Source organism: Sinocyclocheilus anshuiensis, unplaced genomic scaffold (genome assembly GCF_001515605.1).
Source record: "Sinocyclocheilus anshuiensis isolate Anshui unplaced genomic scaffold, SAMN03320099.WGS_v1.1 scaffold50, whole genome shotgun sequence".
Taxonomy (NCBI): Eukaryota; Metazoa; Chordata; class Actinopteri; order Cypriniformes; family Cyprinidae; genus Sinocyclocheilus; species Sinocyclocheilus anshuiensis.
The window spans coordinates 2,520,977-2,532,565 of NW_015542382.1; the positions used below are offsets into that span (position 1 = coordinate 2,520,977).

An 11,589-nucleotide genomic window follows, 5' to 3' on the forward strand; every position below is an offset into this window, starting at 1 on the left:
TATATATGTTTCTACACATCAAAGAATCCTGGAAAAAATTTATCACGGTTTCCACAAAAATATTAAGCAGCAGAACTGTTTTCAATATTGACAATAAATACATGTTCCTTGAGCACCAGATCAGCATATTAGAATGAATTCTGAAGGATCATGTGACACTGAAGACTAGAGTAATGATGCTGAAAATTCAGCTTTGCATCACAAGAATAAATGACATTTAAAATATATGCAAATAGAAAACAGTTACTGTAAATTGTAATAATATTTTGCAATATTACTGTATTTTTGATCAAATAAATGCATCCTAGGTGAGCATGAGAGACTTATTTCAAAAACATTTAAAAAATCTTACAGACCCCAAACCTGTGAAAGGGTTATAATTGTTAATGAAAAAAAAAAGTTATTTGACACAAACGTTAACTGAAATAAAAAATATAAAAAAACCTTTCAATATTTCAGTTAGTTGCAACATTTCTCATTTTCATTTAATGTAGTACTAAAACAACTGAAATTAAATCAACTAAAACTAATACATTTAAAAAGACATATTTAGAAAGAAACAAAAACACAACAAAATGACTAAAACTTTAAAATTAAAGTGAAAAAAAAAAGAAGTTAAAATTGTGAAAAATATGACCAAATTATTACCAAAAAAACTATATCAATGATACTAATATGACAGTAATTTGGTGCTAGTCTAGATGGAAGAGGCAGCAAAACTAGTGAGGCTGCTGGCATTTTCAACAGGGAGAAAGCAGCTCATGATTTATCCATTAGTCTTTCACTGCATGTACCTATTCTAAAAATGAGGTCATCCTCGATCGGGTTCACCATATCAATGATACTAAAATAACACTGAGCCTTCAGTAATATTTCAAAACATTAAAAAAAATTACCCCAAACTTTTGAAATGTAGTGTACACTAAATACATGTAAATATATTTAGTAAATTTATTAAATACCAAAAAGTATGCATATTTAAACAAACTAAACAAAAACAGACTAATTTGTGCTTGCCAACATTTTTGTGAAGCATGTATTTTATAGTATCATGCTGTTAGTTTAGCAACATGCAAACAATTGTGAGTTGAATCTTCTGTGCACATACCTTCTGCTTCAGTCCATAAGTGACTTCCAGCTCCATGAGCAGGACGCTCTTGCGTGTATCAAGGGTTTTGTACAGCTCGCTGAAGGAGGAGTGGATGTCTTCCTCTATGGAGCTCCGCTGAGAGTTCAACTGCTGCAGAATGTCTCTCAAACTCTGGACTGCCCGTCTTATCTGAGGAAGCCTGTGAGTTAGTTAAATAGGTCCGTTAAACGTCCATTCATCTGTCTATTCATCCATCTACCATTATTGAAGACATAAACACTAAATCACTAAGCAATCAGTTAATGAATTAAGCAATTAGGAGATAGATTTTTTTCTTAGTCTGAGGCCCACACGTAATCTACAGACTTATTCTTGAAAAGGATGAAAGTGTCACAAGAGGTACCTGTGCAAATTCTGCGTGGGCCTTCTTATTTGTAAACCTATTTATTTTACAGTACTGAGAATGACATGATGGGCATCATGGGAGCACCTGTTCTTGGCTGAATCCACTCTGTCCTGTAATGCCGCTAGCTGTTGGTCCACAATATTTTCCAGTGAATCGGTGGGGTGCTCAGCATGTTCTCCATTCATACAGTCCTCACATACTGAATTCTCACAAGCCAAACAGTACAACACAGACACCTGAATACAGCACAGAAAAATAACAGAGAAATTCAAAACCATTTTAATAAATGTACTAAAACATGTCAATAGATTTTATAAAATTGATTTTTTATAATATTTGCCATTTCATTTTTTTTACTACATTTATTTATATTAAAATCATTCTGAAAACGTTAAAACAGTTTCTGTAAATTTTTAGAAACATATTTTTGTAAGCACATTTTTCTCTCTCTCTTCTATGTTCTTTTTACATTTTTACTAAAATGATTTCTATTTCTAAATCTTTCTTTTATATTGTTTTCTAAATATATTTCTAATCTTTCTTATATTTCTAAATATAATTCTCATCTATTTTTTTTTTTCTAAAACCATTTCTATTAAAATTCCTCATTATGTTAAGTAAAATTTGAACCTACTTCACAAACGCAAATGGGTTATATGAATGAAATTAATATAATATAATTAAAAGAACATTATACAAATTGTGAGAAATACTTTCTGTAGGAACAGTCATCCTAAATGTTCCCTAACCTATTAGCTTCATTTTATATTCAACTTATGATATTTATAGAGGAACCAGCTGAGATCAGGGTACACTTGTTTTTCTGGGACAGAAAGCTTATGCTCGTGGGAAAACACTGCCTGTGAGAGATATTTCACCCATCTGTGCAATCATTTTATGGTGTGTGTGTGTGTGTGTGTGTGTGTGTGTGTGTGTGTGTGTGTGTGTGTGTTTATGTGAATGTGTGTATTGAAATAGGTCTCACTTTTCCTTTGTGTTGACAGCAAATTAGCGCTGTTCCCTTGCCAGGCAGAGCCTCTAGTACAGTACATTCCTCACTGCTGCTGTCAGGAGAAGCCTGCTGCGCCTCCATGCGGTTGGAAGATGTAACTGCACCCTCAATACAAGGATGCAGAAAGCACACACCTTAAAACAGCATAAAAACGATATGGGACATCCTTAACTAAGAGTTTTAATAGTACATTATTTTTTGAGGAAAGTAGTTTGATGATTATTAATTTAAACTTTAAAAGCAACTGTATGTCGTTTTCTGTGTTTTTGCGACTTTGAAGCCCCTATAGCTAAGTGAGTGGAATTATGTAATTAGTCATAATTACATGGATAGCTGTACACATGCATTTGTTGCTGCCGTAAAGCAATCATCCCTTTTTCTGGAACTTCATAACCATTTACCAAACTTACATACTCCCATGAAATCATTCTCCTTAGAAGTCAGTGTAGAATTAAAATGATTTTGAAATTGATATTTAAAGGCAAAAACGTACATACAGTTGCTTTAATTTTCATAATTATGACTATATCTCACAAGTGTGATTTTATTTCATACTTTAAGCTATATTTCACAATTACCTTTCATATTTTTTACTCTGTGGTGGAAACGGGCTTCCATAGTGAAGGCTATGCCAAAAAAGGTGGAGAAACAGTACTGAACATCTAAGACTGATGTTAATTTCTAAAAATCATGCTAAAATATGTTCCATTAGTTTCCTAGTGGTTCTATACCAATATAGACATAAAAAAAGTGATTTTAATATCTGCAAAGGCACAGGAAAATGTTGCTAATATTAAGTACAGACACCACAAAGGAAAAAGGGGAAACCAATTTGCCATTTTGCAGTACTGGAAATATTTTCCATAAAAAATACAGCATAAAAGCCACAAAGTTAGTGGAAGTCAGGTTAAGTATTTAACATAAGCATATAACAGATGAAGAAATCTAGTCTAACGTAGAGTGAAGACTACATAGAAAGAAGTGTTTCTCACCTTAGAGAGATGAAGCTCAGGCGTTGTGCATATAAATGTGTGTATTCTTATATAATGCAGAGATATTAAGGGAAGAAGGTGTATTTGATCCACTGGAGACACAAACAGACCACAGGTTGCAGGGGCCAATTGCAGTCTCCCCTCATTTGACACTGGGCCCTACAGAAAAAAGAGGGATCAGAGATGAAAACACATATAAAAAAAAAAACCCTGGTAGAATTTAAAAAAGCAGGATAGATACACAATAGATACAGATAGATAAGAAAGCAATAGATACACAACTATGCATCTGTATGTGTCCAAAAGCACATGGTATTGCCACGATACCATGGTAAATGAACTTATATGGAACATGAATGAGAGTTAAAAAATAATCTCACTGGGTTACACCAAATTCACAGAGACCTGCAGGTTACTATGGTAACCTAAGTTGGCAATTCACAAGTGCTGCAGTCACATGAATATTTTCTCATTCTGCGATATATGTTCTGAAAGCACGTTATTGAGCACAGTCTCATAGCTGAAGTATTTCTGGACACATTTCAACAGGATGCTTTTTATATCTTCAACTGTGATAATAATAAGAAATGTTTCTTGAGCATCAAATCAGCATATTAGAATGATTTCTGAATCATCGTGTGAAAATGATGTTGAAAATTGAACTTTGACATCACAGGAATAAATTAGATTTCAAAATATATTTAAACAGAAAACGGTTATTTTAAATTGTAATAATTTTTCACAATATTACTGTTTTACTGTATTTTCGATCAAATAAATACAGCCTTGGTGAGCATAAGAAACTTCTATCAAAAGCATATAAAATCTTACCGACCCCAAACTTTTGAACAGTAGTGTATAATACCGCAATCACTTTGTTCACTGCCACTGCCAAGTCCAGCTGCTGAATTAAATATGTAAGTTTTAATATACTGAAATACTACTCTTTACCACATTAACTGATTTTAGACATGTATTTTCCCAACAGATGGGGTCTCTCTTTCTTCAATCAAAAAGAAATGAAGGTTTTTGAGGAAAACATTCCAGGATTTTTCTCCATATAGTGGGCTTCAATGGGGATCAGCAAATTGAAAGTCCAAATTGCAGTTTCAGTGCAGCTTCAAAGGGCTCTACACAATCCCTGCCGAGGAATAAGGGTTAGCGAAACAAAGAAAAATACAATTTATATACTTTTTAACCACAAATGCTCATCTTGCACTAGCTCGACTTCACGCATTACTTAGTCACGTTGGAAAGGTCAAGCGTTGCAATGTGCAAAGAAAGTCAAACGCCCTTTACAAAAATAAAAAAAAGGCAAAACAACGATGTCGGTCGATTTTGAAGTTGGAGGTGAAAATGAGATGGAGTTTTTCACCCTACCCTCCTTTTTGAACCAAAGTACACAGACGAAGAACTAACCATGCGTGACCTTTCCAATGTGATTACGTAATGTGTGAAGACGCACATGCGCATCGCAGAGATGAGCATTTGTGGTTAAAAAGTATATAATTATTATTATTTTTTTTTAAATGAACGATGTTTATCTAGAACGATAGTCTTGCTAGATAAGACCCTTGTTCCTCAGCTGGGATCGTCTAGAGCCCTTTGAAGCTGCATTGAAACTGCAATTTGGACCTTCAAACCATTGGCCACCATTGAAGTCCATTATATGGAGAAAAATCCTGGAATGTTTTCCTCAAAAAACGTAATTTCTTTGCGACTGAAGAAAGAAAGACATCAACATCTTGGATGACTTGGAGGTGAGTAAATTATCAGGAAATTTTCATTCTGGAAGAGAACTAATCCTTTAACAGCTTCCATTCATGCCCACTGTAAAAACAGACTTTTTTTCAGAATTTTGAATGAAATGATGTTTCCCATGTTGTCATGCAAATGGTTTAAAGGCACTCAGACTAATAAAAATTTAGGCAGAACACGATTAAACGACTAAACATTACAATAATGACTCTATTTGCTTTGGATTACACCTGCTTTAGTCATTTATTTCCCACAGCATTTTTAGTTTTCATTGAAAAGGTAACTGAAATGGGGTCACAACTTTGTTTTCTGAGCTTTGAATCTGTAACTACAAGCACTCATATTCAATGTGTTGTGATAGAATAGAACCCCACATAATCACTATAAAATTATTCAAAATGCACTACTACTCATGAATACTGATAAAGTAAGTTACTTGGGAATTTAAACTTGAATGGGAATGAGGTCACAGGGGAATTGAATCGGATGAAAAGATAATGCTCATATGATGATGTAATACAAGGAAATGGAATATTGAGCTGCCATATGTCATTACTCTTCAGACAATGCCATTTCTATCACAAAAAGCTCTCAGTGTTAAAACCAGAGCCCCTTCTTTCCATCTCAGAGATCATAATGACAAAGGACAAGGAACGTTAACCATAAGGATCCTGGCAAAGGCCAGCAAGCGATTTTGTGAAGGACTATTTAGAGTTACTGAAGCAGAATCTCCCCAGGGTAAAACCACTCATGCATTCTGGAGAGAAGATCCAAAAGCACCCGATAGTTTTCCTGTCAGCTCGCAGAACGAAAAGGACATGTCATTCTCATGATGGCACAAGCACTAACCTGTCATAACCATGAGCGTTCACAGCCAGTGTTACATGTTACAAATCTATCAATTAAAAAAAAGAAAAGAAAATGAAAAATTCGGTATAATATTGGGCCTCAAAAATAGTGGTCAGTGAATATAGGTGCTAAACTTTGAGAAAACGTAGATAGTCAACCTCAGAATCCTTTAAAATACTATCAAGCTAACCAGTCAGCAAACTAGCTATTTAGTCTACTAACCATTTATCTTGTTATCTTAACTTTGATTAGTCAGCTAGCTTAGCACACTGCTAACTTAATAACTTGCAAGCTTAAAGGAACACTCCACTTTTTTTGAAAATAGGCTAATTTTCCAACTCCCCTAGAGTTAAACAGTTGAGTTTTACCGTTTTCGAATCCATTCAGCCGATCTCGGGGTCTGGCGGTAGCACTTTTAGCTGTAGCTTAGCATAGATAATTGAATCTGATTAGACCGTTAGCATCTCGCTCAAAAACGACGAAAGAGTTTCGATATTTTTCCCATTTAAAACTTGACTCTTCTGTAGTTACATCGTGTACTAAGACCGACGGAAAATGAAAAGTTGCGATTTTGTAGGCCGATATGGCTAGGAACTATACTCTCATTCCGGTGTAATAATCAAGGAACTTTGCTGCCGTACCATGGGTGCAGCAGGCGCAATGATATTACGCAGCGCCTGAAAATAGTCCCCAGCACGCTCCCTGTGCAAGCAGGTGGTCACGTTGGTTATGTTGACGGAAGTTAGCCTATTTTTAGGCGCTGCGTAATATCATTGCATATCATCTAAGAGTGTTCCTTTAAAATACTGCTAGCCGATTAGCCTGGTAGCTTTGCTGCCATTGCTACAAAACAATAAGCAAAACTGCTATTTTGATTATAACTGGGATTCCCAAACTTTTTGACAGCAAAACAACTAAAAATATTTCTTATTTTAGTACAGTTTTTTTTTAATTATTCTTTTTTCAGTTGATAATGATTGAGTAACTATTAGCTTTTCATCAACTCTTTTCATAATTCTAATTACAGTTATGGAAATCTTGGCCTGGATGAAAATTAATTTGACAAACAACAAACTTTTATTTGAAGTCAGGATGAAATAGTAAATTAAATTGACTGGATTGTTTGCTCGTGCCAGTGTACACGTCATCATAGAAGAGATGTTGTTATGAGGGGGAGGGTAAGTTAATGTTTTTAATTAAAGATTATAAGGGTAACAGATTAAGATTAAAGATTATGAATGAAAACAAAGTCACAAGGCTCTGAGATGGTATTTAAATACAATTCCAATACTGCAGCCTGGTCTGGAAACACTTAAATGTGAAAACAAATTACCTAGGATTAGGGAAACGCCTGGAAGTATAATTAAGAAACACCCACTTCACTCTCAGTTTGCTTTCATCTGAAGATGGTAAAGGTAGGAAGAGGTCCACCACTATACTTTTGTATTGATTTGCTGGTGGGTTGATTCACTTAGATGAAACATCCTGAAAAAGGAGGATAATTTACATGAACTACTGTGGTAGGCAGCAGGAAACTGGTTCACTGCAGTAAGTCTTCAAGAACAATGTAGGAAAGCCATCAGTTCTCATGTGGCCATATTAAATACAGCGTTCAATGCTGAAGGTGCCCAAATGTCGAAACGTGTTCTCTGATCCATGCTTTGTGTCCTGGTTCTGCCAAACAGCACTGAGGCTGCCAAAGAAGACTATGGACAAGAACCAGTCTCTGACAAGGAGACTGTAAATTTTAAGAAATGGTTCCTACTCTTGGAAAAGGGAGAAGTGATGCAATCAGCCTGGCTGCAGAGCAGTAGCTGACATGAAGGGCATGCACTTCCATCACAGTTTAAATCCCTGGTCTGCGTTTCCGCAATAACATTAAACAATAAATTAAAATATCTGTCTATCTATCTATCTATCTATCTATCTATCTATCTAATAGTTTATGTCAAATTCTATATACAAATTAGATTTGTGCCTTTATTGCTTTAAAAAAATCCTCAGTGTTCCCTAATTATGTAAAGTGCTTCCAACTTCAATCACTTATTGGTACTTTACTTTTCTAAGAGACAGAAGCATAATTTTTTACACATAAAACTAATTAATTTGTACACACATTATATATTTCACAGCATATCAATATTTATATCTTTTAAATAAATATATTCTATATATTTATGGCATATTCATAATGCGTATTTCTGTATATTTACTGTATTTTTCTAAGCATGCAATTACAAAACACTATGTATCACAGATTTTGAAGCAAATTTCAGTGCAAAGACAAACGTCTGATATTCTGTTTTTTTTTATTTTTTATGTCAGATTGATTGATTGCATTTAGGCCAAGGAGCACAGCATATTGACATCATGCTAAATCAGTACATTAGAGGCTGCCAGCAAAAAAATATAAGTGTATGTGAAAGCCTGACAAATGAAATCAACAGAATATTAGATTAGGTGCAGAGCTGAAGAAATAAATAGCAGTTTTGCTACACATGAGGCCTATCAGAAAGATGCAACATTCACTTTCATTCTAAAAAATACCTGATATTGTATGATTGCATGAGTCATATGCAGTCTTCAATAGAACAGTGAAGGTTAAGTTCAGAATTCATGCATCACATACACCAAAACCACTTGATCTAAAGAAACAAGCCTGCGAACGCAACAGTACTATCTTCCATCACAGTGTATATGTGAGCATCCATCTCCTCTCCTCCTCCTCCTCCTCTCGTTCCACCCCACCCCCGTTCTTGCTTCCCATGGAAACATGGTGCGTTGGTGTATCGCAGATGCTGCTGCATAATTCCCCGACTGCAAAACAACCAGCCTCCCTTTCTGTGCTGTCCTCTATGTATCTGTCTGTATTTTGGGTCTTACCTTTCCTCCATAGCTGCGTAGCTTCAGATGCACCAGCGCTACAGGAGCTTCTTGCCTTACTCATCAGCCTGAGACTCATTTCCCGTAGAGGAGGGGTGGGGGGTTGTTTTGCACAGTCTCTTTTCGCTTCTGTTCACTCCCCCTCTCTCTGCACTACAGCGACATAAGCAACTCACACCAGCATGCCATAGGGGAGGAGCCAGGCGCGGGCTGCCGCTCAGTAGCCAATCACAGGACAGGAAGCACAGACTGACTGACTGAAGCAAATAATCTCCGTGCTCTCCCTCTACCTTGATTTTTTTTCTCTCTCTGTGTCTGCCTCCTCTCACACACGAGTAACCCTCTGGTATTCAAAGCAGACAACAAGGTTTATTATTATTATTATTTTATTTTTTAATTATTTAAAGGAGACATATTATGCCCCTTTTTACAATATGTAATATAAGTCTCTGGTGTCCCCAGAATGTGTCTGTGAAGTTTCAGCTCAAAGTACTCCACAGATCATTTATTATATAATTTGAAAATGCCTATTTTGAGTGGAAGCAGAAACACGTTTTTCGGGCCTGTGTCTTTAAATGTAAATGAGCTGCTGCTCCCCGCCCCCTTTTCCAGAATAGAGCTGCACCATTAAAGCTTGTACCTGCTAAAAAAAACATCTGTTTTGGTATTGATTATCATGTTTATCGCGCTGAAATCATGAGTTTAAACTTCGGATATAAGGTTTTCTGAGAGCACACATCCGAAGCACACGGACAGAACCCGGCTGTCACAGCATGTGAGTACTAAACTAAGTTCTCATTCACACACAGGTTTACGTTAATAACACACCTGTTGCAAAAAACAGTCGGTTATGTCTGTGAAGGTAAACAGCTGGGAAATAAATCGCATGTTTATTTTAGATAATATTATAATGAGATCCCTTTGCCACCTCACCAAGGGAGCGAAATCAGACACGCTAGTTTTCTCAGGCGCTTGCAGAAAAAGGCGTCCCAAAACAAAGTTACTAGGTTAATCTTTTTCACGTTTCCTTGTTTGGTAGATGCACCAGGGACCTGATTATAGCACTTAAAACCTGGAAAAGTCAGATTTTCATGATATGTCACCTTTAATGAAAAGAATGTATTATAATGCATTTCAATTAAAGGTGGGGTAAGCGATTTCTGGTAGCCAATGTTGACATTTGAAATCACCAAAACAAACACGCCCCTACCTGCGTTCTATTCATGACGTATTGGCACAAATTTCAAATGATTTTCAATGGTCGCTTTGTCGCGTCCAGTGTACTAGACTTTAGCTCAGACACGGTGTTACTCACCTATCGAGAAGAAACAAAGCAATCTCAGTGTCCGTTCGCAGGCCTTCCGCTCCTTGAGTTCTCTCCAGCGCTGGAAAGCTGATCCGATATTTACATGGGTCCTACTTCTTGCCTTATTGCCTTAAGCCTTCTTTTGTTCCGCAGACGTTTTCCTGTTTTGTTTTTTATCCGCCATCTCTATCTTTCTGTCGCTTGGCTCGCTAATGTCCGTCCTGTGCACTGAACACTCTCTCCTCCACATCATGAGTAAACACACCCCTTGTACTGATTGGCTACAAGTTTGTTTTGCTAGTCGGCCCGAATCAGTTTTCTAAAAGCGTTTTTGAGAAATCGCTTACCCCACCTTTAAATGTATTCTTCAACATTTTGCATCTTCAGGGGATTTGATGGTACTAGACAATATTCACCTATAAATTATTATACCATTTATTTCTATATTTCTATATAAAATATTTGGTGGGAAAATTAACATATTATTCTATTTAAGTTAAATGTAGAGCAAAGGTATTTAAAATCCAATGCATGGAAGACAATCACATCACATTACATAAAATCATACCATATGTAATGCCTGTTTGCATGACTGATAAGTAGATTTAATTTAGTTAATGGGTTAATTTAATTTAATTTAATTAATGTAGATTTAATTAGATTTAAGTCGAAATTATAATGGTAATTCACAAAAAAACACACCTTTACATTGCATGTACAGTTTGTAACTGTTTTGGCAGTTGCATATTGTTGACAATGTCTTGGATGAATACATTCGATTTTTCCAGTCAAACCAAAGAGAGCATTGAGGGACTTTTGAATGCTGCCCAAGTTGGAAAATATGAGTGGGACAGCCTGGTACTCTCACTGAACACAGCTCAGTGTCATTACAACTGCTGGACAATGCACAATGCAGATATACACACTTACACAAAAACACACACCCAAGTGAATAAAACTAAACAAAAGCCTCTGAGATCACAAAAACACACACATAATGTGCATAACAGTGCATTAGTGCATAATGTTAAGACCTTAAATTTGATTCTGTTTGATTATTCACAGCATGAACATTAAGACACTGAACTTAGTAAGCACTGGAGTATAGTGACAAATTCTGATTTACTTCTAAACAAGTAAACCATCCTTCACAATCCTAATGATTTGTTTATCTAAGACAGGGGTCTTCAACTCGTTGCTCGCGCGCTGATTGGAGGTAGCTGGTCAAGACATACTTTTCATCCAATCAGAGTGAGCTAATAGAGCTAATATAACCAGGTGCCCCCCCCCCCC

The 11,589-nt window shown here is 36.0% G+C and overlaps 1 pseudogene; it reads right to left on the bottom strand.

The window, feature by feature from the left end:
- LOC107692640 (tripartite motif-containing protein 2-like) overlaps positions 1–9,168 on the bottom strand; it is a 22,504-nt pseudogene extending 13,336 nt beyond the window's left edge.
- Between the last annotated feature and the right edge of the window lie 2,421 nt (positions 9,169–11,589).